Genomic DNA, 23244 nt, shown 5'->3' with positions numbered 1-23244 from the left:
ACCTTAGGTTTTTGGTTTTGCAGTAAGGCCTGTGCAGCAGAGTCTGATTTACTGACTGACTCACTTATGGAAAAAGTACCCAGTACTGAATTTTGTTTTTGGAGAGCTTTTACATTTGGCCTCTATGAAGAAGGAAGTATTTTAATCATTTCACTAGTGCAATAAGAGGTCTCTTGCTCTTTTGAAGTAGCGTATGGATAAAGTGAATTAATTTTAGACTGCAAATTATCTTTAATCTTCAGTTGACTGGAATCTTTGTGTGATAGATTTGGTTAAACGCTTATACTGCTTAGTTGATGCTTTGTTTGCTTAGATCTTTAATTTTCACATTTCTGTTGGAATGGTGAATTACATACTTTTTTTTTTTAAATCTATGTTAAACCTCACTTGAATAGAAAGTGGAATTCAAATATACAAATAGCATTTTAAAATTGGTTTGTAGTTTATTACTTCAGATGTACTGGATGAGTAGTTAAACCAGCAATTTTATCAAAACACTTTTTTTATTTAAAATTTGTTCAGTAAGTTAAAATTTCTATTCACTTGTGTCTTGCAGTATTTTAGACGTGGTAGATCTCATTTCTCATTCATTAGTCTTACTCATGGCTTGGAAGAGGAAAATAACTATGTATTTTTAAGCTGCCAAACAGTTGTGGTGGTAAAACTATTAATACTTAAGGTTGAGAGATCTGGCTAAGAGGTTATCTTTACTAAAAGAACATTCCTTTCAGCTAAAAGCTGGCAGTCTGTGATTGTTTCCAACTCCCCACTTCTGAGCTAGGATAATACCGGGTATGCCACTCCTGTAGGCTCCACCAAGACCTCTCTCTCCATATTGTCACATTATTTACTGCTTGAGTCCTCCTTAAAATTGTGGCTGTTAGCAAGGGACTTAAGGAGTCCATCCCTCCCAGGGATGGGTACCTGGCTTTGTTAACATTGAAACGATTGTTTTTCCTTGCCTTTTTCCTTTTTCTGAAATAGTATTTAGGTTGGGTCTCTGCGATCACTTGTCAGAGAACCAGGAGAGATGCTGTCAATGTTCTCTCACTGTGATCGTAGTTAATAAAGCTTCCGTTTGACCTGTCCTAAATTGTGCCTGTGTTGTTACGCACCTGGAGTCCCCCGATTCTCTGACACAGTTTCTCAATTTTTATTCAACCAGTTCGTTTAATCCATGATGTTTTCCTTTCTTTTCTCTTCTGGGTTAGTTGGTGATGGCTTGTTGAGGGAGACCAGCTTGCCAGGGAGACCAGCTCTGGGTGCTGGCGTTGGCCTGAGAGAGCGGGCTGGGGTGTGTGATGGGGTGAGGGGGTGCAGAGGGGTGAAGGTGTTGTGCTGTCCTTTCAGACTGCACTGACTTATTCTCTCTTAAGTCTGTCTCATCTAGCTATGCCTTTAATGTAAGAAAAGTCTCTTGAATCCAGTGAGCAAAGTTTCTGCTGCCAAGATCTCACTGAGTATTTCTGCAAGTTCTTGCCAGTGGCTTAACTCATTTGGACATTTGATGTTCTTTAGAACTTAGGCAACAAACATGATCTGCTTTGATTTTGCTTTGTTTTTACTTATTTGTTTGTTTACTAATAGTAAGTCAAGGCCTTAATGCAGATTTTCATAATGTTGGGTAGATTTGGCTATAAATTGGATTTAAAGTTTTGGTATCAGACCAGCTTTATCTTAAAAAATGTATGTGGTTTATCTGTTGAAGAAGTTCCTTATAATTATTGTCCTTAAGATCTGGACACCTTATTTATGGAAGCAAGAAATTTGACAACAGGACCTCACAGATGTAAGACAAATTATATGTAATAATTTAGATTAAGATTATGAGATTAAAATTTGTTAATATAATCTTGGAGAATGCAAAGGTACTACCTCTGGGTTTAAGGCCCTGAACTGCAAAGTACAGACTCTGGGAGAGGATATCAGGGATGTGTTAATAAATAGTTCACCTGTTCTTGTATTCCTTGCTGAGCAGCATGTATTGGCCAGACAGGTTTCTTACTAGGTGTACCTTTTGATGGTCTGGGCTATTCTTATGTTACATCCCATTACTGTATTTCAGGAGTGCATCATTTGCCTGTTAGTATTTGGTGACATTATTAGTTTATAGTCTGGTTTGGCAATTAACAAGATTCTGTCCTATCTTGGATTATGACATTGTGATTGTTGGTTTCTTTTGATGACTTTTAGTTATCTTTAGAAGAGAATGTTTGAATGGACTTCTGGAGAAAATCTACATTTATTCTGTAAGCTTAATGTATTGTGCACTGGTAAAATTGTAGAAATACTGGTTTTCTAATTCCTACTCACTTTGAGGATGAAAATTCTTTTTTGTTATTTATTATAAAGTTAATTTAGGAATTAGTCCTCCAGTATGACAATTCCAAAATAACTTTTTTTATGGTCTTCTATGGTGCTTTCATGTCTCAATTAAAATATTTGCAAGTTCAGTAAATCCACACAGTAATCTATATTATAGAGGTATCTTTATTGCCAATTGAATTGTATTCTAGCAAAATTTATTTGAATGAATAGAAGAACTCTTTCAGATTGACCTGCTGATCTACTGTTTCCCTTTACTGGAATTAAAAAGAGAGAATCTGGGAATCTGTCAGAAGTTTTAATTTTTATAATGCTGAAACAGTTGTGCTATAAGAAGTGAGAAAACTGCTTTGCCTCAAGAGTCTGTGTTGACCAGTGTCAATTCTCGTGTGCAGATGATACGGTTTTGTTCTCTCAAATTCCTTGGGGTCTGAAGCATCTGTTAGAGGATTTAGCATTTTCATCGGTAGAACTGTTAGTCCTTATATGCATATGACATGGTTTTGTTCTGTCAAACTTCTTTGGGAGCGAAGCATCTGTTAAAGGGTTTTCAGTGTTTTTGTCAGAAGGAATGTGACTAAAATTCAAAACTATCAAGTAATTACACTCATCTATAGCTCAGGGTTGCTTAGGTGGCTGACTGATGACCACTGCATTGAACAAGTTTTCTATTTTGATATTTGTCTAACAGTTGTGAACAGAATAAATGAGGTTAGGGGCCTTAAGGTCCAGACCAGTAGAGTAATTTGTGTCTGATAAAGTAGTAGTCATCTTGTATTTTAGATTAAGGTTTGGACTTAGGTTCAATATGGCATGTGGTTTTGGAAAACCATTTTGTTCTACTGTAGACCATAGAAATGTATATAATTCAGGCAAAACTGACTTTTTGTTGATTAAACTTACACTCGTTTCTAGGACTAGGTCTGGAAGCCAGCTTCTAGGGGCTAACTCTTAAGAGGTCTGAAAGTTAGAAATCTCCCTGCTTTTGTGCGTTATTTGGTTCGTCCCTTCCCCACATCTGTTGATCACTGTTGTATTTTTTTTTAGTGAGTGCTGTTTGGCTTTTTTTGCAACTAGTTTTGATCAGAATTTTAAGAATGGAAAAAACTAGCATAGTAATGTATCATCAGTTGTCTTTTTGAGGCTATCTATATTTAACTGATATTTGGAAATCCTTGTTGGTAGTGAGCTCCAGAGGAACTTTACAGCCCTGTTTTCAGCAATACAGTTGGTTTATTTGGGTAGAAAATATTCCCCTGAGCCTCATAGATGACAATAGATAAGCCGAAGATTTGCAGTTATACCTATTTTTTAAATGGTTCTTAAGATATAAATTACTTTCGTCTTAGTCCTGTAAGTTCTTGCCTATAGGCTCAAACATTATCATGTTATGAAATCACTTTTTGTTTCAGTTATGCAAATAATTCCCTTATTTTGACTGTGTAGCAGTAGAAACAAAGACTGCAAAAGATCTACATAGCCCATGAATTCTGTGATTTTTTTAAACTTTAGTCAAATATGAGAGATGAATCAATTTTGTACCATGATAAGCCAATCACCTGAATGCTAGTAAAGTTAACATGGCATACTAATAGTATATCTACGCATGGTTGAGGAGTATGTCATCCCTGTACTTGCTTTAAAGCCTATAATAAGTGAAAAGAACCTTGATTTGCCAGTTTCATCGACAGAGGCATGTATGATTTCACATAAGTTTCTTAATGGGACACCTGCAATGGCATTTTCTGTTTTCCTGAGAAATATAGAGGCACTAAGATTTTTTTGGTTTTTTCTTTCCTTATAATCCCAGAGAGCAGTGAGTAAAGCAAACCTGAAAATTGGAGAAAAGAGAATATTGTTATGTAAGGAGATAAAATGCCATACAGCTGTGGCTTACAATTTGTTCATTACTATGAGATTTGATAAAATTATATTCCTCTTTTTTTAATATTAATGCTTGCTTTGACAAAAGTTTGATAGAGCAAAGATGTGCAAAGAAATAGTTTTGCCCTTTGTCATGCAGTACAAATCTAGAAAGAGGCTACTCTTGTTCAGGGTCCGTTCTCAATTTTTTCCTGTAAGTTCACCGCTTGTATCTCATTTTCTGAGTTCTCACAAATGTTGGGCTTGGTGTCTTCTGTTACTCACAGACTTGCTTTTCTTTGTACCATTAAGTTATAGCTCTAATGCCAAAAAACCTACTTTGCAATTTAATTTTGGCTGACTTGAAGAGGGTCAGTAATTATAGTTACTGTTTCCAGCAAGTTGAGTTTTTCCAGCATTCTTTTTATGAAGAATGTGACTGTGGATTAATTGAACGTAAAAATGAGTCAAAAACTTTTTTCTGCCAAAGGCAAACACAGGAGTAGGTGCTAGTAAGGTTTTCAAAACTGTTACACCTAGGTAATTTGTAGATCTACTGTAAGCTGTTGCTCAAGGAAGTATAAAACTGATTTAATTTAGTGAGAAAGTTATTGGGGTACAGCTTACTTGTAAAATAGACAGCAATTTTGTGGAAGTTTTTTAATTTTCACTCTTAGAAACAAGTTGATGTAGAGGCATTTTTAAAGCCTACTGTCTCCAAGCTTCCTGCCAACAGTGACATTGTCATCTCTAAAGCATGGTACCCTGTCTTTTTTCAAGTTATTCTGAATTCAGAGAGGACAGTAAGTTAACGGTTGTTGATTTAAGAATATGCTGACATCATGGATGACATACCTAACAGAATTTCTTCTCTTCTGCCTTGCTAGTTTATGTGTATTCCTTTAGTGTCCCGAAGGGGCTGAGGAGGCAACTGTGGTGCTCTGCGGCAGCAGGATGATGTACGTTAGTTGTTGAATAGTGTGTGATAGTATTCAGCTGATGCCTCTCTTCTGAAAGATATTTTAGTTCTGTGGTTTCATTAATCACTGTAAGTTTTCCTAATGCTCAGTATGCACTTTTCTTTTATAAAAACACCACAGTACTGGTATAAGGAATGATCTAGAGGGAAACACTTTGCAAGCATCTGAGTTTGTTATTAGCATGGAAAAGTAGTCTTGATCTTAGCTGTTATTACTGTGCTGTCAGAAACCCTCATGGTTTGCATATAGCAGGAGTTATGGTGGTGTTACAGATAGAGCTACATTGGCAAAAATTCCAGTCTTTGATTTGGGACAGTGATGGAAACCAAATCAGGAAAAGAATGTCAATGTACAAAGCTACCTCTGTTACAAAATCTTACTTGATAGGCCTACCGATACAGCACCATTTGCAAATCCCTTAAGCATAGCAGTGCTTCTGATCCTTGTTTCTTACTCATTTAGCTTTGCATGTGTATTTTATAATCTTTTTACTAATTTTGGAGTTGAACCATGTATTCAGCTCTAATGGGAAGTGATCGTACAACATTCAAGGCAGCATGGGTAGCTAAATGCCTCTATGCAGGAGCTAAGCCTGGGGCTCAAATAAATGTGTGTAGAAAATTGCTACTCAAAAGGCTTTGCAAGCGTACCTATCCTATACGTGCAGGAATTAAGTAGATAAGAGTAAACTGTGTATTCATGTACTTTGGTTATCATATGGGAGTGCACAGAAAGAAGATGGACTTGAGCCTCCTTGGTGTGGAGCAGCAGCAAAGGAGTGTATCATAAAGTGAGGGAGGAGAAGGAGGTGAAATCAAGTTCTGTGTGTGTGGAGTCTGCAGAGCTGACACACTGCAAGCTTCAGTAGTAGCACAACCGCTGGTGGTGGTGATACCAAACTCGTGTGCGATCCCTGGGCTGTAATGTAGTGAGGTGGTGCTGTTAACAGAATTACTGCTGCTTTTGCATCTTTCTCCCCTCTCATCAGGTAGAAAGGACACATGACCATGGAAATCTGTTGTGGGGGATATCTGTTGGGGGAACACGTTGAAGTCCTTGAATGTGTCCAGAGGAGGGCAACAAAGCTGGTGAAAGGGCTGGAAGGAATGTTCTGTGAGGAGCAGCTAGGGACTTTGGCCTTGTCTAGTTTGGAGAAAAGGAGGCTGAGGGGCGACCTCATTGCTCTCTACAGCTTCCTGAGGAAGCAATTGGAGAGGGAGGTGCTGAGCTCTTCTCCCTGGTATCCAGTGATAGGATGAGTGAGAATGGTTCAAAGCTGCACCAGGGGAGGTTTAGACTGGACATTAGGAAGCATTTCTTTACCGAGAGGGTGGTCAAACACTGGAACAGGCTTCGTAGAGAGGTGGTTGATGCCCCAAGCCTGCCAGTGTTTAAGGGGCATTTGGACAATGCCCTTAATAACATGCTTTAACTTTTGGTCAGCCCTGAATTGGTCAGGCAGTTGGACTAGATGATCACTGTAGGTCCCTTCCAACTGAAATAGTCTATTCTATTCTATAAAACAAACAAACTAAAAAACCCCCCAATGACAAACAACCAGTATTTAGACAAAGGTATAACTTTGGACCAGGTGTAGCTATATTCAAAGGTATTCCAATTTTAGGTTGGCTGCGTGTAGTGCTCTTCTCGTGATACTTCAAATAGCTTTAAATTGCCCATAGCAGAAGTTGAGCAATGGTAACTGGAAGTAAAGAGTTAGTGGCCATGGCTGTTTTTGGTTTTATTTATATATAATTTGAGGTTAAATAGGATGTCCAGGACTGCTTGGAGGAGAGTCAGAAGAGTGAAGAAAAACCTCTCCTGGTCATTGTGTGTTCTTACTGTTGAGCTGGGGTTTTTGCCTCCCTCAGACTCTTTGAGGGGTCTTATCTGGTCCTTGTGGACTTTAGCTCCTGCTTACTGTGGGTCTAAAAGTCCTTCATTTTCTGTAATAACTTAAGAGAATACTGTCTTTGTATATGTCCATGTTGCTTTCCTTTACTTGTTTGCTGACTCCACTCAGTGCTCTTAGGTTGGAGTATACCATTGTACAAGATCAAGGCTGTTAAGTCTTCCAATTTATAGAATCATAGAATCATTAAGGTTGGAAAAGACCTCTAAGATCATTGAGTCCAACCGTCAACCCAACACCACCATGCCCACTAAACCATGTCCCTAAGCGCCTCATCTACACGTCTTTTAAATACTTCCAGGGATGGTGATTCCACCACTTCCCTGGGCAGCCTCTTCCAACGTTTAACCACTCTTTCAGTAAAGAAATTTTTCCTCATGTCCAATCTAAACCTCCCCTGGCGCAACTTGAGGCCATTTCCTCTCGTCCTATCACTAGTTACTTGGGAGAAGAGACCGACACCCACCTGGCTACAACCTCCTTTCAGGTAGTTGTAGAGAGCGATGAGGTCTCCCCTGAGCTGCTGCTTCTCCAGACTAAACAGTCCCAGTTCCCTCAGCCACTCTTCATAAGACTTGTTCTCCAGACCCTTCATCAGCTTCATTGCCCTTCTCTGGACACGCTCCAGCACCTCTTGTAGTGAGGGGCCCAAAACTGAACACAGTATTCGAGGTGCGGCCTCACCAGTGCCAAGGACAGGGGCACGATCACTTCCCTACTCCTGCTGGCCCCGCTATTTCTGATACAGGCCAGGATGCCATTGGCCTTCTTGGCCACCTGGGCACACTGCCGGCCCATGTTCAGCCGGCTGTCAACCAGCACCCCCAGGTCCTTCTCTGCTGGGCAGCTTTCCAGCCACTCTTCCCCAAGCCTGTAGCGCTGCATGGGGTTGTTGTGGCTGAAGTGCAGGACCCGGCACTTGGCCTTGTTGAATCTCATACAGTTGGCCTGGGCCCATCGATCCAGCCTGTCCAGGTCCCTCTGCAGAGCCTTCCTACCCTCGAGCAGATCAACACTCCCGCCCAACTTGGTGTCGTCTGCAAACTTACTGAGGGAGCACTCAATCCCCTCATCCAGATCATTGATAAAGATATTGAACAAGACCGGCCCCAAAACTGAGCCCTGGGGAATTTAGTGTAATATCTCTGAGGCTTGCAAAGGTCACTCTGATTTGCCTTTATACAGTGTTTTCTGGAGGAAACAAGGTGGCATAGAGTGTTAATGTTGCCTGATTTCAATGAGTAAACAAATAGTTGGAATTTTTGGAGAGGAAGATAGTTTTGTTTTGTGTTTGCTGGATCATCCTGCTTTGTCATTTCACTGAATCTGACATCGTCCATTACACAAATAACTCTGAGAGCATCTAGTTGTTCACCCATCATTTTGCAAACTCTTAATGGACACTTTGAAGAGTTGTGATTCTATATCATTGACAAAGTGTCCTATTTTGTTGCTCAGTGAAGTACATTGCTGCATAAGTAAGAATGGGAGTTCACACATGAGTCATTGTTCCCACTGGTGTTCTTCCTTCATCTCTTTACTTCCATAGATAATGGGAAGTATTAGAAAATTTTTAAGAGATGCTGTATTCAGTTGTTTATAACTTTGCTGAACTCTAATCTTTTGGACTGAAATACTTTGTCTTTTCTTTGCCTTGAGTTTAATTTTGTTTAAAGCTTTCAGCCAAAATTCTTCATCTGTTTTCAGAAACAACTAGAACAATTGTCTGTGCCATTTTTTTATGGCAGTCTCTTCTTTGAAATATTGTAGTGCACCTCTGAACTGGAACATGTACTTGAAATTTGTTAGTGGGTGACCTCTGGCTGAGATGTAATGTTTTAATTTTATACGAAAATTGCCAAAATTGAGCCAATTCTCTCTTTGAAAATTTGTGATCTGGACATGGCAACATTTCCTTGTGGAATTCCCTGGAGACTGTCTGCACTCTGTGTGCTCAGCAGGATTTTTCTTTCAAGTACATCTCTGGACTGCAGTAAGCTGTGCAGAGCCTGGGAACCAGAATTGTCCTAAGTTAATTGGGGGGTTGAGAGGGGCCTTATGGCACAATGCCAGGTGGGAAATCTCCGTGAGACAGCCTTGGCACACGTCAGCTCCAGAATCATGCACTCATTCCTCCTCCTCTCCTGTCCCATCAGCTCACCAATACCTCCAGATTCCTACCTGTACTCTTGACTGTGACTTTGTGTTAAGACTTTTTTTAGAGAAGGCGAGGTATCCATACTGGGCTAAAGCTTGGCTTCTCCTGTATGCGAATAGATATGTTACTTTTGAGCATAACAAGAATGCCACTCGTCATACTAATGTGTAACTGTGGGTTGTAGGGACCGTACTCAATCGCTTTGTACGAGTAGGGTATATGCATTTCGTCAGTACTGATTGCTGTGACAGTCATCCAAAAAATCTCAATCTGATTCTTTAGAGACCTTAACAGATAAAATCTGGAAAGACTACTGAGACAATGAACCTAAAGGTTTTTTTTCTTCAGGAGTTCCAAACTGGGCCAAGTTTGGCTGTACTTCTGTAAGGATAGCAGAAGATGTTCCACACAAAGTCCGCTTCCTGAATTTATAAGATGAGGAGGTGGGTTTTTTTAAGACAGCCAAAATGTAACTTTTTTTAGACATTTTTCCTACAACAACTTCAACTTTGAAGAACTATTTTAGGTAGCTACCCGGCCTATAAAGTTCAGACTGAATTAGAAGGCTACAGAAAGCCACTGAATGTGGTCAGTGCTTCCCTGGATGGGAAGCATTAGGTGATGGTAATAAATAAATTATAAAAAAAAGAGGGGGGGGGGGGAAGGAAAAAAAATGTTTTCAAAGGCATGTCCCTCTTGTTGGGAAGAAGACTTTAAGCCCACCAAGTAAGCTGAATTTCTCTGCTGCTTTTGAGATGGCCAGTTCAAGCTTTGAGAAAGATGGCCTTGCCTGTTGACACTGTACAGCTTAAAGTACCCTTTTTTAATGCATTTCCCCTGTAGCAAAATCCATGTCAATTATGTGAACATTGAAGTTGTGTGATATAACCTTTGCTGAGTTTTACTGTTGTCCTTCCTCTGAACTAGCAGCAGAGCCTACTGTGGCACTGTGAACTTCACAGGTAGTACACGGTTGAGCAGGAGTTTCTTTTCCATGTTCATTCAGTATAGGAGAGGACAGACAGATTTTGCTGAAAGATGTTCCAGTCTGGCTGCTTATCAGAGCTCTTATGAAGGTAAATCTTCATTTTTCTTCAAATCATGACAGGTTTTAAGTTACCTACAGGTTAGTCCTGTATGCCTATGTGCCACTGATGCCAGTGCTATCAGAAATTTGCAGTCTTATGTACACTCAAACACTAGACAGTGTTCTCTGGTTTTTCCCTCCTTCCCCCCACCTGACTGACAGACTCCTGCCAATCTATAGCAGAACAGTTTGAGATCTGTGTGAAGTTGCACAACTGGTTTTAGTTATTCAGACCCTTTAGCTTTATCTAATGGTTTGGGGGGTGCTCAAGCTGTGGCTAATCATGGGTATCTCAAGAAAATTTCTTAGTTTTCATCTACGAATGAGAATTTGGAATTCTCATTCTTGTGACCACCGTGCATGTTTTCCATCAGGAACTCCCGGCCACTGTGTGACAGTAGCTAGATGTGGAAACTGCCACGTGTCTCCTAATGATAAATTGAGGAAACTCTACATCAAGAATCAAATTCTTTTTCATCATGGATCATAGCTTCCTGAAATCATTTATTGAACAGGTTGTCTCTGTCTTCTTGAAAATGCTTATGTAGATTGTCTGGTATTTTAAGTAACAGTTGAACCGTCTTTGAAGAAAATGAAGAGGAAAAGTTCTTGCATTTTTATGTTAATTGTTTTTCCTGTTAACAGTGTTATGGCTCCTGGATCTTCCGAAATGTACAGTATTTTTCTAGATGAGTCTTAGTCTCAAGGCTTCATTTTATCTTTTTGCTGCACAATTATGACTTCCATTTAATCTTTCATTTAATAAAACATGTTTCCAGCTATAAGGAGAATCTGTTTTGACATTAAGGAGTGGGGTTTCACAGAAATAGCTAAACCAGTGTTAACAGCTCTCTGCTGCTGGTAGAGATGGTTCTTCTCCCTTTCTCTCCTTGCATAAGACCCCGGAGCTTCTCCTACCCTCACGCTGTCACTTGTCTCTTCTGGCTTCTTTTTTCTAGCTGAAGTGCTGTTTGTCTGTCTGGTGCTTCCATTAATTAGCTTATAGTGAAAATAGAGGTCAGATGAATGTTGGAACTGGTGCAATGGGTTGGGAGGGAGAAGCAGGAATATCCCATTTAATAGCAGCAAAGCAATGGTAGGTTAGTTATCATGGACTATCACCCTTAGGGTGCCCTGGCTATGGCTAAATTCTGTTAATGAAAAACAACCTGGAAAGACCTGTACTCTTCTGTTCCTTTCATGCAGGGGAGGGTAAATTATCATCTCAAGCTGATATGGTAAAATAGCATCAATCACTCACTTTGTCTCCCTTGTGTTTTGGGGGTTGTTTGTTTTTGTGTGTGGTGTTTTGTTTTTTTTAAATACCTGCTCTCTGACAAGTTCATCATCCAGTAATCATTGTCTGATTTAGATTTGTTCAGTTTTACGCGGTGCTACAAACTTTTCTGCATGAAATGCAGTCTCTTACACCATTCATACATCTGAATCTCTGCTTTCATAGATTTGATTAAGGGCAAAAGAGGATTATTAGTTTTATTAGTCTCGTGCAGCTGGTAGTGCTGTTGTAGAGATTTGTTTTTCTAGTCTGTTCCTTTGCTGCATCTTCTTGGAGTTCCTGCAGCCTATAGCTTATACTTACCCATATCAGACAGGAGCCCATAGATACTTAGTGACTTTCCAATACTGAATGAGTTGTTGTGTGTGTTGGGTATTAGAGTGGTATCACAGGTTAGTGAGTTGCCTCTTTCAGATAAACCATTTTCCTATTGATTAATAGGAATGCACATTAGCTAACCAGTGGGTTATTGGTCTATGACTAGGTCTTGGTGCAACAATCCTTAGTGAAAACTGGAGTTAGCTTTAGGATTAGATAGACGACATCAAAAGGCAAAGCATTTATATATTTTATTTTCAGAAGAATTTAAGAGCTAACAAACATGTACATTTTTCTTAGAAAATTCTCATCCTGTGGGGGCTCACTTACTTAACATACACAGGTGCTTCTTTGCTAGAATAAGCATTTCATTCAAATAGTTTTGATGTAACTGATTGCATTATGTAAGGGCAAGAAGAAAGATGTAGCCACATCTTGACAAATAGCATCACCTCCTTTGCATCACACTATGCAATAGGATCCAGCTCTCTAAAGATAAGATAGTAACATAATAATGTAGTTAACACTGCAGTTGTAATGGATTGAGGCAATAGATGCTCTTAAGAGGAAAGACAGACCTGACTTTTTATCAATGCTTGTTTAGTTTCTCTGATGCTTATCCTGTGCATATAGTGATAGTCTTACATTTTTGGCAACGTAAAGAGTTAGATTTTTTTTTTTGCTTGAAGTTTTTATGGTACATCCCAATACTATGTTTTGAATCATGGACATTCCATTTAAAAACATGGAAGTCTCCTTGCTCATGAGTAGAGACCAAGAGAGCCTCTAAATGTACTCATTAGTCGTCTTTGTGTAAAGGTGCAGAATACAAAAGGAGAGCAGGTTTTGCAAAGAGTTGGCTTCTTTGCTGTGCTGTCACTCTCAAACTTTTTTGTTGTTGTTAGAGCAGTAACTCTAAACTTAGTAATTTATAATCTCATTACACTGAGCTTTTTCGTTTAAAGATTGCTAATGGATCTTTATATTAGTACTGTTTAACATCACTATCAATTAAAGGAATTGTGCAATTGTTTATATAAGATGTTCAATTAAAAACAGAGCAGTGCTCCGTGGCTGTTAGGGCTGGTTTGTTCTAGTGATACCAGTGGTGTGGCTACCAAGTGGTTCCATTACAGCCTCTTGATTTCACAATCTCCATAATTCTGCATTAACACTTATTGACTGAAACATCTTTCATACCAAGACTAGGTACAAGTACTGACTTTTTCTTTTAACACTTCTAAATCTCCAGTTATTTAAGTTATGGAAATATTCGTGCTACTGTATGTTGTTGGAATTCTTGACTAGCAAGCTAAAAGTAAAATGCCTAAAACGTGAAACTTGGCAGAGGCATACATATAGTCTCTGCTGAGCACTTTACTTTAAAGAAATTTAGTTCTGACTTTTCAATATTTATACTTAAACTGTCTTGCACAAAAAATAAAATCTGAAATATATTCATATATATATTTTATATATTAATATTTATAGCTTGTATGTGTCTCTATATATAATTAGACACTTGTTGGTTCAATAATATAAAACTCTGCTAAGATAACAAACTGATATATTTTTTCCCTTACTCCTAAGAAAAATCTCCCTACCTCCGGGGGTGAACCTGCAAGGCTAATGCTTTAAATTCTTTTACTTGAATTTTAATATTGCAAAAAAACCAAAGGGCAGAATTTCAGAAAGCTTCAAATTCGTGATTCCTAGTAGAGGTCAAAATATGTTCTAAGTGTCTTTTCACACTTTTGGAAGTCCCACTTGAAGTAGTTTGTTCAGTCTACTTTTAGCTAGTTTCCAGAATGCTGTGGGGGTTTTTTGTTTTGTTTTTTTTTTTTTTTTTACTTTTTTACTTTCCTTAAAGATGCAATGTAATTTGCTATGTATCATAAACTGTCACTGCATATGCTTTATATGTCCAATATACAGAATATCCAGGACAGTCTTAGTTTTGATTTTCTGGCATATTAGTCTGTAATTTTAAAGTTCAATAATGCCTTTAGTTAATTTTTGGTGGCATTTGAAACCCGAAATTTCAATTCTGCTGCAATTTAATAAGTGTTGATGTTGCAGTTGGCTGTGCTGCAGCGTGACCCTGCACAGCAAGGCTTGGTGGGCGCTCAGTGGCAGGGCTCGCAGGTACAGAACCATAAAGCATGGGTTCCTTTCAGCTGGAAAGTTGCAGAAAAATGTTTCTGATAGCTCTAACTGGATATAGTCTAGGATGAAGTTGCCTGTGGATCAAAGTGAAAACATGAAACAGGCTAGACCTACTGGCAGCCTTCCAGCTGTTTCTCCTCCTTCTTTGCAGGGTTTATATTCTTTTACCTACCCTGGCCCAGCCTAGGGAACCAGGTGCTTGCTGCCAATTAGTCTTGTCAAGACAGCCTAGAGCTTCTCTTGACAAGCCTGACTGCTGACAGCAGCTGTGGGGTAGTCTTAGGCAGGATTTTAACTCCTTGCTGGCCAAATACTTTGCAGGTTAAGTCCCCTGGTCTCATTCTGCAGTTATTCAACATGCTTCTATTTTATGAAAACATGTTTTTTACAGAAGCTGATCTAAGATTGCCAGTGGTGCTATAGTGATAGAGTTTACTTGTCAAACTTCTGGCATGAAAGAATGTAAGTTGGGAGTTAAGTTATTATGAAGGTCACTTTGTAAATTTGTGGATGCTATCAGAACTGTCCATCCCAGGCCACCTTCTACTTCATGTAGAGCATAGCTGTAGCTGCTGGGTAAGACACCAGGCTGGTCCAGCCATTTTCTCCCCAGTAGCTTGAAGTTTAATCCCTCTTCAGTATTGCAGTGGCACAAGGGAGTTTGACCAATTTACAGGTCATCCATTGATATAGTTGTACTATAAATTATAATTTAATGTTTCATATTTTTAAACATTTCAAGTAATTTATGTTGCTGCAAAGAGAAGCTCATTTTTAGTTGTGGAATTTTCCTGAGTCGTCTTGTCTCTTACATGTGCATATGACCTTGCTACTATCAAGTGCTTTGCTCCAGTAATGTTAGCAGTGGACAAAAAATGCAGATGCTATCCATAAAATCTGGGTTTTTTTAATTTTCATCAGAAATGGCAAATTTATGAACTGAGCAACTCAGTGCAAGAGATTTTTTTTTTAAGTGCATGTAGCCATATTTAGTCTTCAGGTTAACATGAGCTTCTTTAATTGCGGTTTGTAAGAAATCACAGCTTAGGCTGTCGCTCTCCTCAGTTGTTGTGGTTCTAGAAACTTTTGAATTTTTGGGTCCATTTCACTTGAATTTGAAAGAAAGGCAGCTTTTTTTAATATGTCTTGCAAATTGCATGAATAGCAGTACTGCTTTTTCCTATATAGTCACCATTGTAGATACATCACTAGAGAAAGACAAGTAGAACTTTGTTTTTATCAATTTTTAAGACATGGTGGCTAGCTACTTTGTATTGGAGAATATGATCTTTTACTTGGTCAGATAGAAAGGAAACATGAGAAGTAGCTGGGTGCATGAGAAGTGCTCTGTGTGTAAAGAAGATGCTTGTAAGCTGGTGGGGGGCAAGGGTACTATGGTGAGGGAGAGGCATTAGGTGGGGTGTTGAGGTTTTGAAAAATGTAGTGAGAAGAAATAAGACTGTTAAAACAGCTTAAATTAATCCCAGAACAGAGGAACAATCTGTTTGCAAAATAGCCAATTTGCAATTGAATGAAATGCTCTGTTTACAAAATATCTTAAATTGGATGTTTCTACTGAGCTAGTCAAGGATGTGGGATATGATTGACCCATCTTTTCAGCTTTGCTTCCAATTTCTTTTGCTTTTAGTGAGGCATAGCTATTAAGGTATGCGTTTCCTTAACTCAGAACTCCCAAGAAATACATATGAATAACCATTAGATCACTCTTTATATCGATTTGAGACCTATTTATATTTTAGAACTTGATAGACAAGGATATGGTTCATTAGTGTTCTTAAAAGCAGAAACAAATTCTGCCCTGCTAGAATAACTCCATAACTTTTTCTGAGTACTTACAGCTTTTGCAGAGGTCATCAAGAGGGCTGCTGTACTTAACTTGAACACGGACTGGAACCATTTATTCTGCCCACATGAATTTAAAAAAAGTATATTGGCAGCTTCTGTTTGAGGAGAGTTAAATGTAGCAGTACAGAAAACATTGTTTCAGCGAGTCACCTAGAGTTCTCTTCCGTAGTGGGTACCTTACTTTGCTAATTTAATGCTTTTTCTTTTACTTTTTCCTTTACTTTTTCAAATGATAAGGTGAAGTTCTGAGTTGCCTACTTAGGGTTTGTTGAGGTAATTTAAAGGAAAGTGCTTCCATTTAATTATAATTAGAAATACTAGCTTTGTTCATGACAGTTGTATTATTATCTACTAGACTTGTGTAAGTACAGGGAAAAGAGTACTTCAGAAACAACTGTCTCTATTTTTGGTTCAGTGTTGTTCACATTCTGTTCTTCCATTGATGTTTTTTCTGTTTCAGGGATTTTAGATTTTCTGAACAGAAAAGAAATGGATGGCAACTGTACAGTGTTTTCTAATCTAACATGTGAACACATGTAGTCCTGACATTGTCCTTTTTAAACCCCAAAGCCTAGTAAGGGGTTACAAGGATGTATCCCACTGTTCAAAATATCTTGTAGCAATATTTTTGAACTGAAGTTACCAATCTGTAGCTGCTTGGAAAGAAACTGGCAGAACATCAGCTATCCAAGCTAAGACTGCTTTTTGCTCATTGTGAATCTGCACAAGGAGGGGGGGAGATTACGTCTTACTTTCAGGTTGGAACAATGGCAAAATATCATTATTTTTCTTTGACTTGACAGTCTGCCAGCTTAAGTCCTTGAAACTTGTAGCTTTCCCTGTGTTTTAGCAGGACGCGTCAAGCCAACTCAGCATTTTATTTTTGAAGTAAACGTTTTCAGTGGCTGAACTTTCAACATAAATGTTCAAAGCAGCAGCTTAAATAGAATCCTAATTTCTCACTTTGCAGCCAGAGCCGCCGCCGCCCCCCCCCCCCCCCCCCCCAGTTGATTAATATATAGGCTTCAAATTGAGATTTCTCTTCAAAGTAGCTGTCTAAGGTCTTAATATCGTGAGGAGAACAAATCAGTGCTGCTGTGGAAGGAAGCAGTCTTGCCCTGGCTGCTGCTTCCTCCCTCCTCTTCCGCTCCTCCCTTGTGTTAACATGAATGTTTATACAGAAGTCATAAACCAGATGGAGTAAATGATTGAGACTTTTTCTGAGAATTAATTTTAATCTGGATCAGTTCCTTGAGCTGGTTGACTGAGCAGCCGTATGGTGTACAGACCACTTCTTCACCAGCACAGGTGGCCAGGAAGAGACTGATGCCATTTCTTTTGGTTGCAATGCTGACTTAGCCAATTTTGTGTGTTGTTGGAATTACAGCTTGGTATTCTTTACCTCTTCTTGGCAAATCTGAGTTTTGATTTGGGGGTTCAGACCTTCAGATTCTTCTCCCTACGCAACTGCACTTCCAAATTATCAGAGCCTGCTAGGAAAAAAACAGTAGCACTTTGCCCTAATAAGGCTTTCATGAACACTTGAGACACTTGGCCCCTTTACCTTGTCTAGTTAAAAAACCAACAGCCATCTCTTCCTTCCAGCCCTCCAAATCAGTTCTTCAAGCTGCCTGCAGCGAGCATGTTTTTGTGTGTGTGTAGAAAAATGCATGATTCCACTTAAGCCAGCATATTCCTTGTTTTTTAAGAAATGTTGTCTCTAGTATTACAGTAGTAATTAATTATTTCTGGAATGTGTATTGGAAGGGAGGAAATTGCTTTGTAATCCTTAGGATTGCCCTTTCTTCCTTCCTCAAGTGGGTTACTTTAAACAGTAGGTGTTTGCCAGCCTTATTCATTTTGACTGAATAAGGTTGAGGAGTGCTTATGTGAGCAGCCTTGTTAGTGCATCCCTAGGAGCAGTAGCCTATAGCAGGCATTTGGCAATGTGCAAATAGAACATTAACCTCTTCAGCAAGCATACCTTAATGGAAGCAAATGCCTTTAATAATGGAGCCTCTCGTCACTGCTAAGTGAATCATTTTAAAGTAAGGAACAATCCAAATAGAAGTGTAGTCTCCCTCCATTCCTTTTACTTCTACCTCCATGGTCCAAGGTGATGTCCACCAGTGTCACTGAATGTGTTAGCCTGCTTGCCTCCATAGGCTCATGCTAGCATTGAACTAAACAGTGTGCAAGGAGCAGAGAGACTGTGATTTCTCTCCCTCCCATCTTTTCCCTCCCCTTTCAGGTTATTGGTTTTTTTGACTTGTAAGAATTGTCTGGTTTTGTTTTCCTTCAATGTTTTGTCCTTGTTATCTTTCCATGTTTTGAAGCTATCATCATATGAAAATACCAAAACAAAGAATCTTGTAGATTCTTGTTTTTGAAATAAGCATACTATACCTGTTTTGTAAGGTGTCATACAAAAGCTGATACACTGCATAATGTGAAGATGGTACATTTTTAGGAGTTAATATTTTGAATGTAATTTACCATATCAACTAATTTTTAAATTGGATAACACTGAGAGTGAAACAAGTGGGCAATCTTTAGGACAGAGCACAACTTTGGCTTTGAATGTTCCTCCTAGGAAGTGACAGGCAGAAAGCTCTGGCTAGATCTTATGACACTTCTGGAAAGAGTGGTCTGAGTTTTCACAGTAATCTATTAATACGTGGTATTTCAGGATTACAAACAGGTTGTAACTGTTGTCTTTGTTTAAATATCATATTACACAAATGGCTTTCCTAGCTCTCTTTGTAGTTTCATCATTTGTACACTCAGAATACGTGAAGACTACACTCATGCAAACTTCATGGCTTTGAATGTCTCTAAACTTACTGTAAATGGAAATATAGTGTTAAGATACTACTGCTCATTGCTTCTGTAATCCCTGTAGAGTGCTTACTTACTACCAGTTATTTTTTTAAGATAACTTATGCCAGTTTAAAGTAGATAAAAATAATTTTTAGTTGAAAAGAGATTGTTTTAGGAACATTAGTATAACTTTTCTTTTTCTTAGAAAAAAATCTACAAATTGATTAATTCACTTTGTGGATTTTGTTGGAATTAAATTTATTTTCTGTTTAGGCTAAAATAACCACTGGCAGTCTCCTTTGTAAAACCGGGATGGCTTTAGGGCCAGTTCAGAAGTAATTTGTATTTTGTCAACCTTAGTGCCGCCACAAGAAATCTGTGAAACCACACATCTATTGCACATTGATTTAAACTAATTTAAAATTACTAGATTGAATATTAAATATTTTACCAATGACTCAAGTTTTATTCTAACAGAAGGTTGAGACGTTTAACTGAGACAGTCACCCAAATTCAAGAAACTGTTTTCCATGAGTGAAGGATGGTTCCCAAAGCAACTGCTCCCTGCTGGAGCCACCGGGCAGCTTGTCCAGCAGGCTGTGTCAGCTGGCTAGCAGTGGTGATGTGATAGGTGGTACACTGACTATTCATGTTTCTGAGCAGAACTGAGGAATAATAGTGATGTATAAAGTTAAGTACTGTTATGCATGAAATTTCAAGATAAGCTTCTGTGTCCTTTTTGTATTTTTAATGAGATATAATGGTTAGCATGCAGCCCCTTTGCCACCTGTGCCCAGTAAAACAGCATTACTGGTTCTATTTGGAATGCAGGTATGTCTTCAGAGGCCTGAATGACCTAATGTTTTAAGTAAGGCTTTATTGAAAATTGTATAGCCCTTATTCTAGCAACTTTACCTTTCGTTTGCTCTGTTAAGGCCTTGCTCTGAACCAGTTATAGTAGGTTTTACTGTCTCATGTTTGTAGACTTGCTAGGAACATAATGGGGAAAAACGAAATGGGTGTAAACGTTAAAGTCGCAAAAGAACTTTACTTCTGCTTTAATCTTTATTTTGTATTAAGGTTTTGTACTTGTAACTCTGTTGCTCTCTGGAAAGCTTACTTTTATGGAACCTTTCAATAGTAGTAGTACAGCCTAACTTTAAAAGTGTTTCAGTGATTTTAGTGCTTCCAGAGGTGAATGGAAACTATTAATGTTTAGTACTTATTCTGACATTACTCTGGAGTTTCTGCCTAGGAATATTAACTTTTAATATTCACCTAGTGATTGCTCAACCCCATAGGTTTTTATTCCAGTAAATGTGCATCATATTTGAATATTTTTCTTCCTGTTCTGCAAGTTCCCAATGTTTTCTGTTAACTCTTACTGCTGTCCTGGACTTGGCTCTAGTGTGGAGAAGCAAATTATTCTCCTCTGTCCTGTTACTGTTAGATTTCTGACAGTGGTGCGAGCATACTAAATCCCTCAGCTCCTCTTGGATTTCTGAAAAACAATGATGATTATTTTAGGGAAGTGCTGACCTACTCTTTTAATAAAGAACCTGTCTTGTATTCCACTTACTTTCCCATTTTTAGAATCATGTTTCGTATTCCTCCTGCTTCACAATCATATAACATCCTTGTGGCAAGTACAGCAGTTGCTTACCTGGAAGAGTAATATTAGAAAAGTGTGTATTTTTAGCTGCCTTTTGATGTGATGTAGCAGCTGGAAACAGGGAGGAGAGGCAGTATGAGGTGATCTGACAGTACTGCCAACCACAACTTGGGAACCACTGCTTTGGACTGGAGACCAAAACGTGGGGAAACCATTTTTACAGGCCTGAGTATGCCTGTTGTGCCTGGCACTTCAATGATCCAGATGCTGTGGCTTCGCTCTTCGTTCTCAAAGCTTAATTTGAGGGTCTTCCCCTGGACTCTATTTGATGAATGTTGTTAATGGATGAAAAAGAAAGTTATGTGAAGCTTTTTATGTTAATATGTGTTAAAAATATATAATGAGCAGGCAGTTCCATGCACACATTTAAGATATAATTAGTAAAATATCTGTTTGATACCAGTGACTAACTGTAAATATCTGAATTAAAAGATATTCTAACAACTAACAAAAATACCGTTTTTCTCTTTGTAGTAATCATGTCTACAACTCAGAGGAGGAATCTAGCAAGTTCATGTTGAGGTACTTTCTCAAGACAAGATACAGTGACTCTGCTTTTCTGGGTAAGAAGGGTATCTATATTCTCTTGAGTATGACAAAAAGTACTTAACCTTTTAAATTTAACTTTTGAAAAGTACAGTCTGTCAAGCCAGTATGGTGGGGGTTTTCTGGGTAGGGGGTTTTGTTGTCCATTTGTTCTTTGTTCTTGAAGCTTTCTGGGCAAGTGTAGAGAACTTTCCACCTATCTAACAGACTAAAGACATTCTAGACTAATAGTGCAAAGGAAGAGCAATAATGAGCAATTGTAGAATAAAAGACACCACTGAATAGTGTATGACTGGTTAGAAAAGTAATTCCAGTTCATTGTTGCAAAGATGTGTACTATTTCTAGCCTGATTTCCCGAGGGAATGGAGGTTATATACTCTCTCTTCCTTTTCCCTTCCCAAAAATTTTGAACATCTCTGTGACTAGGAGGAGAAAGAAATGTACAACTTGAGAGAAAAGTGGATAGAAGTCAACCTTATATATACTGTGTTGACAGGCTGGCAGCCAGCAAACATATGCTGCCTCCTGGTCAGTGTGGATATTCTGAGACACCGCAAACAACTATGATTATTGCGATGGCATGATACATGGTTGTATGGTTCCTACAAATCTGTACGTGATCTGACTTTGTTAGTTCTGCTGCTCTTAGAACTCCCCTAGTCCCCCAGCTTGGTCGAGGCAAGTCCAGAAAAAACAAATTTAGGAATATTTTTTTTTTAATCAGGAAGACATTCCTTGCTTATTTGCTTACACGCTTTGACTTTTACTTACATACAGAAGTCTAGAGCATCTTCTATGTATAACATTTCTCTGCAAGTGTCTCCCTCCTTAATAATTACTTGGATGTTGTTCAGATTGTCATTAGCACTGTGTCTAGGTAACTTGTACCAGTAATCTCCAGAGACTGTTAAGGCCTGATTTCCCCGCCTCCCCCTTACCTCCCTGCATCCACACTAAACTCTTAAGGTTTTATTTTATGCAACTGGATGTAGATACCTAGCTTGCTGGGTTTGCTGAAGTATCTGAGGAGGGGGTGGGGAAGAAAGCTTTTGCTTCTTTTGCTTTCTGTACCCATAACAGTTAGGTGTTTCACGTTCATTATCCTTTCATGATTCTCGTGTAAGCTATACCTCTGACTCTTCCCCAGTCTCAGTGGATTCTGCTATAAAGTCATGGACTTACAGCTGTGCTTCGATCTTGGGGGACTTCTAGACTGGATCGCTAGAGTATTGCTTACTTGTTTATCATCCACATTATTTCATGAGACCCAGTGCATTCAACCACTGCTTCAGATTCTTTTCTAGCTGTGAACAGAGAACTGCAGCAACAGAGGAATGTTGCTTCAAAATAATATGTTTCCAAAGAACAGAGCAGTTTCCCTTAAGAGTTAAATTAGATAAGATGACATGTTTTAGTCCTTTAAGTTTAGCACTTCTCTCAGAACTTAATTAGATCTAATTTAGCTTGGCATTGCCTGACTTTTTTTAGTACAGAATTAGCCTGTTTTTCTCTGTCCTAGGGCAGTCCTGTGTTTTTGCCAGTCTTGTTCCAATTATCAAACTCGGTTTCTAAAGAAGTAGTTGCAGAATACACACTGCTAATGGTTTTATCTTTTTTTACTGTATCTTCATGATTCACTGTCATCGTGTTTCTGCTGCGGAGCTGCTTTCTTTTTAAGTGCTCTTACTAAAGATAGAAAAGCTCCTTGGGCTCTTTCATTCTTTTGTATCTTAAGTAATAAAGCCGGACAGTTGTTTTGTGGTTTTTTAGATGTTTCATATGTATAGCTTTTATTAATATATCAGAGACTTCATAATTCTAAAATTCTGCTGATACCTTACTGCCTTTCCTTGTCTTTTGGTAATTGCCTCATCTAAGAATGTTGAATGTTTTGTTCCCCTAGATTTCTATTTTTGTGCTAATTTTTTTAATCAGTTATAGCTTGGAATTTATCTGACCTGTGGCTGGAGCTTTTGCTTTTAGATGGTGTATCTGGACGTTTGCAGTCCACTTGTTGGATTTCACTAACTGCTGTCATAGTTGGGAGTGACTTCAATGGTTCTTTTTCAGGATTTGGTTTACTGCTGCTTATTGCAAGCTTATCAGGGAGTCATACCTTACATATGACTTACAAATTCTTCCTAAAATGAAGAATTTTAGACTGCATATTTCCTGTCCATCAAATACAACTATACAGATCTACCTACGTGCCTACAGAAAACTGGGAGGGCTG

General features: G+C 38.6%; 1 protein-coding gene across 2 annotated transcripts in view; it reads left to right on the top strand.

Moving 5' to 3' along the window:
- The window catches only part of SOCS5 (suppressor of cytokine signaling 5), a 37610-nt gene that overhangs the window by 5953 nt on the left and 8413 nt on the right, over positions 1 to 23244 (top strand). For both annotated transcript variants that reach the window (XM_076334404.1, XM_076334405.1), the window contains exon 2: positions 20939 to 21027. The gene's annotated coding sequence lies outside the window, so the exon portion shown is untranslated. The remainder of the gene's footprint in view (positions 1 to 20938; positions 21028 to 23244) is intronic.

This window comes from Aptenodytes patagonicus, chromosome 3 (genome assembly GCF_965638725.1).
Source record: "Aptenodytes patagonicus chromosome 3, bAptPat1.pri.cur, whole genome shotgun sequence".
Lineage (NCBI taxonomy): Eukaryota > Metazoa > Chordata > Aves > Sphenisciformes > Spheniscidae > Aptenodytes > Aptenodytes patagonicus.
This window is presented reverse-complemented; position numbering and strand designations above follow the sequence as displayed.